The sequence below is a fragment of the Hyaena hyaena genome, unplaced genomic scaffold (genome assembly GCF_003009895.1).
Source record: "Hyaena hyaena isolate Hyena2069 unplaced genomic scaffold, ASM300989v1 scaffold_15, whole genome shotgun sequence".
Lineage (NCBI taxonomy): Eukaryota > Metazoa > Chordata > Mammalia > Carnivora > Hyaenidae > Hyaena > Hyaena hyaena.
Window position 1 is genome coordinate 665 of NW_024080647.1, and position 4,527 is coordinate 5,191.

A 4,527-nucleotide genomic window follows, 5' to 3' on the forward strand; every position below is an offset into this window, starting at 1 on the left:
GACCAGGTGGCAAAGGCATATGAAACCCTCCCCGACAACGAGCAATGGCTCTGAACCCCTTCCCCTGTACCCAGCAAGAGGCGCAACCAAGGCCATCTCGGAAAGCAAAACGAGCCTGTTTAAAATCACTCTTTGTTGCGCTGCATCCTTTCTGCCCCTCGGGGATGTGGGCAGCCACCCAAAGATGCCTGTTGACCTTCACTGGCCCCACCCCCTCGATCAACCTGGGAAAGGGCACCTCCAGCGTGGCGGCGAGGGGGCCGTGGCGGGGCTGTCCATGATGCCTTTGTTTCGCTGCAATAAATCCTGTGCAGGAGGAAGCCAACCAGAATGAAACGGTGGGGCACACTGCTCCTCCCCCAGTGCTCATTTATGTGTCCTGTTTAACCCTACGACAGCCCTGTGGCGATCCCCAGTTTACAGAGGGGAAACTCAGAACAGCTCCCATTTCCTGGCAGTCGACCTGATGCCGCATTCCGCACTATGGTCTGAGATCAGGATCACGATGAGGGAGAAATGACCAGCTTCTCGGATCTCTGTCTTCCTAAATCTGAGCCTGCGGTACCCTCGTTCCAGGGTGGCAAGGAATCCGTGGCAGTTACTCTTGTGATCTAAGCCCCCACCCTCTCATCCCCCTCCCCCAGAACTTCAGGCTGCTGGACTGTTCATGGAGTCCTGAACTGAAGCAGGGCCCCCCGGAGGCCAGGTGGTGGTGGGCACCCCCTCGTTCTGCACGGGGTGAGCTTCCTCAGCCCCTGGCCCCCAAACACTGTCCGCTCCTGGGCTGCGTAAAGAGCGAGGGTCTTTGCCAAGCAGGCAACCCTGAGCTGGGACCTGCCTAACCCTAACCCGGGGCCACCCACCCTTCTGGGGTCTTCCCCAGGTGAGAACACTCACCACCTGGCGGCCGCCCACTACAACCCCATCCCTGCGTCGGGCAACGCCCCTCTTTTTCCTCTGTTGACCTCAAGAGTGCTCCCTTGTCATTGTCCCTCACATAGCACCTACCAAGACTGAAACAATAAACCACAAGACAATAGACCGAAGCCCACATGGTGATTAATAATGTTACATGTGCAGCGTCTCATTTTTAACCCTCGCAGAAGCCCTCTGTGGGTGGGTATTCTTACCCTCATCTCACAGATGAGGAAACTGAGGCTTAGACCTGACAAACGGCTTACCCCAGTGCCTCACAGCCTGTTAGGTGTAGAGCAGGGAGTGCACCCCACGTCTGTCTGCCTCATGCCTGAAGAGTTCCTCCAGATTCTGTCTTTTAAAACCTAGTGAGTCTGGGGCGCCCATGTGGCTCAATTGGTTAAGCGTCTGACCTCTACTCAGGTCATGATCTCATGATCTGTGAGTTTGAGCCCCACATCGGGCTCGGTGCTGACAGCTTGGAGCCTGGAGGCTGCTTCTGATTCTGTGTTTCCCTCTCTCTCTGCCCCTCCCCTGCTCATGCTCTGTCTCTCTGTCTCAAAAATAAATAAACATTTAAAGAAAAATATTGAGTCTAACACTGAAAACAAAAGCCCAGGGGCAGGCTTCCCTTTTCCTCATGCAGGCCAGGACTTCTACCCATGCTGCCTCCTGGGGTCTGTACGGGGCTTCCCCGCAGAGCCCCGCTCCTGCCTCTGAGAAAGAGCGTGGGTAAGCGCTCAAGTCTTCTGCCTCCGCTGGCTTCCAGCCCTCTCCCGTGAGCGGTGCCCTGGCCGGTGCTGCGGGAGCAAGCAGGTGCCTCAAGGGAGCACTGAGGGGGCGATAACAGGGGTCTGGGGCCTGGAGCTAAGCTGGGGAGTCAGCAAGCAGTGACTGGGTCTCCTTTCTATAGCTCTCTGCAGGCGCAAGGCAGGGTTCTTGGGAGCCTGGCTGGCAGCTCGGAGGGGCTGGGTTGGCAGCAGCGACCCTGCCCCCTAATTAAATGGAAGAGCCAAGGGAGCAGGATAATGAGCTGTGGCCCCCTGGCCATGGAGGTGGCTGCCTTCCTTCACTGGGCGGCAGCTAGACTCTGCCAGAATGTCCGTAGGGGCTAAGACACCTGTTTTAACTTACGGATAAAGCCAAAAGGAACGCAGCAGTGTCAGAGGGAGGCTGGGTGAGACTACCCTGGGGGTCGATGGAAGCTCCAGGCCCCGCCCCTGTATCTGAAGACTGTAGGAAGCCAGCTTGTCCAGAAGCTAAAGAGTTCCATGTAGTGTAGATGGCTTACACGCTCTGGTTTGCAATGAGGGCCTTTGAGCCCTGGGATTTTATATCATCTGGGTGAAAATCTTCTTTTACCAAAAGGGGCACAGAGAAACAGGGACCCCCAAGGGAAAGGGTCCTGCCCAAGGTCACTGCCAGGGTCTCCTGAGGGTTTCTAATCAGTGAATGCTGCCGGAAAATCCAAGGAGGGAGGTGAGGATTCCGGGACATGGCTCTGAACTCAGGGGTGGGGGGAAGGGTGGGTAGAGGTGTGACAGAGGTGCCAGGAAAGAGACAAGGCCATGGTCATGGGAGAGGTCTGTCAGGCTTGGCTTTGTGCCCTCACTGTGGAAGCTGAGGTCTGAACACCCCCGGGGAGACCACGGAGTGAGGTCAGCAGCTGGAAGTGGGGAGGGGAGGTTTTTTTTTAGTCAGTCAAGGGCAAACACTGGCAGGCTCTAAAATGAAAGGCTCAGGCCCACTCCCCCTCCATAGACGAGGAGACTGGGGCCCTAGAAAAGCAGCCTGCCTGGGATGATCCACGGGGGACCCAGGCACAGGGCTGGGAGCTGGGTCTCTTCTCCAGAGCTTTGTGAGAAGCCACACCTCCTGTGGGGCCTCTCTGCTTGCTAAGGAGTGGCTAGAGCTTTCTTTTCCCACCTCAGTCCCCTTTGGTTTTCTCTTCCTTATTCCTGGTGGGGAGGGGCCTTGGGTAAGACAGAATGAAGACAGATCCCACATCCCCTTCATAAAGCATCCAAGCAAAGTCGCCACAGGTGTGTGTTGCCAGGGCCTTCCCTGAAATTTAGGCGAGGGCTGGAGACCTGAGCTTCTCTCCGAGTGGACAGTGAGGATCACTGCCCAGGGCCAAGAAGGCCTCGTCACCCCTCAGCGACCCACTGGAGTGGCTAGGGGAGGGGACAGGCCAGGGGAAGCAAGAAGAAAGAAGAGTGTCCCCCGGTAGGAAAAGGGACCGTGGAAACTTCTGGAAGCAGACCTGCCACAAAGGGAGCTCGGCAGGTGACTGAGAAGACCTCCCAATCAGCAGAAAGGAGGGACCAGCATGCCAACGGCATGGGTGACCCCACGTGCTCCTGGAAATGGTACAGCTCTGTTCTGAGCTGTCAGCCTGCCGCACAGGGAAATCCCCCCCAGAGCACAGAGGACCCCAGAGAATAGCTCCACACTGCCAGGGAGGGAAAGGTTCCTCACCAACATCACACACCACCAGGGACAAGGCCAACAGATTTGGCTAGGTGCAAATATTTCACTACTTATTTGCACTTATTAAAAATAAATAAAGAAACACCATATCCTGGGGTGCCTGGATGGCTCCGTTGGTTAAGCATCCAGCTTCAGCTCAGGTCATGATTTCACAGCTCGTGAGTTCGAGCTCTGTGTCGCGCTCTGTGCTGACGCTCAGAGCCTGGGGGCTGCTTCGGATTCTGTGTCACCCTCTCTCTCTGCCCCTCCCCGACCCCGACTCCATCTCTCTATCTCTCTCTCTCAAAAACAAAGAAACAGTAAAAACAAAAAAACAAAAACAAAAACAAAAACAAACCCTAAAGGTAAAAAATAAACACCAAAACAGGGGGCGCCTGGGTGGCTTAGTCGGTTGGGCGTCCGACTTTCGCTTGGGTCACGATCTCGCGGTTCGTGGGTTCGAGCCCCGCGTCGNTGTGGAGTCTTTCGGTTTTGCTACATAGAGTATCATGTTATCTGCAGATATCTGAAAGTTTGACTTCTTCCTTGATTTGTATGCCCTTTATTTCTTTTTGTCGCCTAGCTGCTGAGGCTAAGACTTCCAGTATGATATTAAATAGTAACAGTGAGGAGCGCCTGGGTGGCTTAGTCGGTTAAGCGTCCGACTTTCGCTTAGGTCATGATCTCGCAGTTCGTGGGTTCGGGCCCCGCATCGGGCTCTGTGCTGATTGCCAGCTCAGAGCCTGGAGCCTCTTTCAGTCTGTGACTCCCTCTCTCTCTGACCCTCCCCTGCTCACGCTGTCTCTCTCTCTCTCCTAGAAATAAATTTTAAAAAACATTAAAAAAAAGACACCGAAACAAAGTGAAAAGACAAGCCACTGACTTAGAAAAGATCATTTCTCAGATAATAGCAAAAGCTGAAGATCCAAACTAACTTGAGAAGGAGCGAGTCCGGACTTCCTTTGAGGCAGCCTGGAAGGGACGGGAAAAGCGCCGGAAGAGAAGAGTAAACGGCTGGTTTGGGCCTTTGTCCGAGCTCCGTGGGCATTTGGAATGTTCTGTGAGCAAGAGTCTTCCGGCTGCTGTTGTGCTTTTCCTGGCTATGGACCTGTCCAGCCTGGACGTTGCAAACAAAGAGTACCC

General features: G+C 54.8%; 1 long non-coding RNA gene across 1 annotated transcript; it reads left to right on the forward strand.

The window, feature by feature from the left end:
• The first annotated feature begins 371 nt into the window (after nt 1-371).
• LOC120222269 lies at nt 372-1,042 on the forward strand. Its single transcript, XR_005525999.1, has 2 exons — nt 372-561; nt 645-1,042. It is a non-coding gene; the product is annotated as an uncharacterized LOC120222269 (long non-coding RNA).
• The last annotated feature ends 3,485 nt before the right edge of the window (nt 1,043-4,527 follow it).